We start from the raw sequence: 2517 nt of genomic DNA on the forward strand, positions 1-2517 counted from the left end.
GCCCGGGGCTACTTAAGTCAGAGGTGGTGGAGTTGAGTTTCATCACTGGCCCTTTGCCTCTCTTCTCTGTTGTCTCCCATAGCGTTTCATGGGCGGAAATTCCAGGAGCATCAGACTTTCATGTTGCAGATACTAAAAGGCAGACCTGAGCCTTATTTCTGATCACATAGTGAGAACAAATACTTTGCGGCTGATCCCCAACCTTCTAACCATCCTACGGGGAAAATTAAAGGGACTTTTTGAGGATATAGGTAGAAATTGGGTTTTAACCACAGAGTAACAGAATCTGTTTTTGAGAAAGAAGAAATTTTGATGTTTTCAGCATACCTTGACCTTCTTAGTAACAAAATTCAATTTTTATCCAGCCAGAAGGAGAAGATCACTGAGTTCTTCCTTTGCAGTACTCGCTGCTTTCTCTTTCCCAATAAAGGAGGAATATGCTTCTTCAGCAAGTCATCTGCATTTCTTAAGGCAATTTTTAAAGGCCAAAATTATTCTCAACAACCTAGTAGTATTTTATCTGGCTTAAAAGTCACTGCTTGCTCACTGAAGATACTTCTCTTAGGAGTAATAGTTACCTGCTTAACTTACGTATAATTGTATAGAACTTCAGAATGCTGATTCAATTTGATGGACATAATGATGCATTTTAAACTACTATATACACTTTAGTGTCTCAGGATGTCAGATTCAGTTGGGTCTAATTCACCTGGGATCAGCTTTTATATTTCCTTCAGAGTTGATCTTGGGTTTTAAGAAGTTCATAAGTGTGGCTATACCCTTCACTTGGGGTTAGTGAGGATGGTTGTGACCTGCTCAAGAGATATTTGAAGAGATACAGTGTTGGAGATCTATAGGAAGCTGGTTGTTCTAGCTGGATAATATCTTTTTTTTTCTAGTAATATTCTTTCAGTAAGATTAAATCTTGTTTAACATTCCCTTTATCTGCATCGATATTATTACCCTCATCTTTTCTTTTTTTTTGCATTTCAATTTTTTTCTGTAAATTGTACACAACCTACATTGTGTTTTTGTGGGTTGTGTACATTGGGAGGTTAAATGCTTTGTAGACGAGAATAAAAGCTGCACTAGAACCAAATTATTCATTATCATCATCTTCTTCCTCCTCATCTTCTTCATCTTCCTCCTCTTCCTTTTTTTCTTGCTTTTTTCAGCCTTGACGACTTCCTTTTTTGCTGCACCTGGCTTCCTTTTAGCTGACTATGCAGTAATATGCCTTTTGTACTTTTTCCTTCAGCTTCTCATAAGGCTTCCTTCCTTCCTTCTCATAAGGCTGCTTGTCATCTGCAGTAGTGTTATTCCACATCACTCCCAATTTCTTTGCAACATCACCAGTGAAGAGGCCAGAATGTTCACCTTTGATTTTGGGGCAATATTAAGAACAAAATGAGAAAAAGGCCAAAGGGAGCCTCTTGAGAGCATTGGGATACTTGAACTTCTTTCTTGAAACTTGTATCCCTTTTAGGATGGATGTAAGTTTTAATTTCTCTTTCATAACAGGCCTTGTCAGCCTTTGCCATGTCTTCAAATTTTCCTTTCTCTTTAGCAGACATGATCTTCCACTTCTCTGAGCACTTCATAGAAAACTCTGAGAAGTTGACTGAGGCATCTGGGTGCTTCTCCTTGTGCTCCTCCGGGCAAGTTTGCACAAAGAATGCATATGATGACATTTTGCCTCTCAACTTCTTAGGATGTCCTTTGCCCATGTTTAATTATTTTTCCTCCGAGAGACACAGAGTTGCCCCATGCCCTCCCCTCTTGTCTGAGACAGTTTTTTCCTTCTCACTGGGTCTTAGGGGAATGAAAGTGCTGTAGACTGAATGATTGTGTCCTCCCAAAATTCATATGTTGAAACCTTCTCTCCAGTGTGATAGTATTTGGAGGTGGGGCATTTGGGAGGCGATTAGATCATGAAGACTGAGCTCTTATGAAGGGGATTAATGCCCTTATAAAAGAGTCTCCCAAGAGCTCCCTAGCTTCTTCAATCTTATAAGGACACTGTAACAGGATGGCCATCTGTGAACCAGGAATCAGGCTCTCCTCAGACCCTGAATCTAGCAGTGTCTTGATCTTGGACTTTCCAATCTCCAGAACTGTGAAGCTGTTGAAGCCACCTGGTCTATGGTAATTTTGCTAGAGCAGCTCCAGTGGACTAAGACAGGAAGTCAAATCTGGCTCACTTCTGATGATAATGCCCTAAGTCTCTGTAAACTCCCATCTACCTAGACAGAAAGGATCTGCAGTAGTTTTCTTTGAAATGGGGAAATTAGTTTTTAGTCTGGTATAGGCCCCTTATTTTGACATCTGTCTTTTCTGACCATGTTACCTATGTTTGTTTGTACCCTGATTATTCTTTATTATAGCTTCCTGTTTCTTTCCTTTAAATTATCTACTTCAGTCTGTAATTATATTATTTGGTGGTTTATGTATTTATTATCTGTTTTGTCCACTAGAATGAAGGCTGTGTCAGTGTGGCTGCATTATCTGCCTTTGCTT

The 2517-nt window shown here is 39.5% G+C and overlaps 1 pseudogene; it reads right to left on the bottom strand.

Moving 5' to 3' along the window:
- Positions 1 to 1099: 1099 nt before the first annotated feature.
- Positions 1100 to 1727, bottom strand: LOC136148648 (high mobility group protein B1 pseudogene; annotated as a pseudogene).
- Between the last annotated feature and the right edge of the window lie 790 nt (positions 1728 to 2517).

Source organism: Muntiacus reevesi, chromosome 17 (genome assembly GCF_963930625.1).
Source record: "Muntiacus reevesi chromosome 17, mMunRee1.1, whole genome shotgun sequence".
NCBI lineage: Eukaryota > Metazoa > Chordata > Mammalia > Artiodactyla > Cervidae > Muntiacus > Muntiacus reevesi.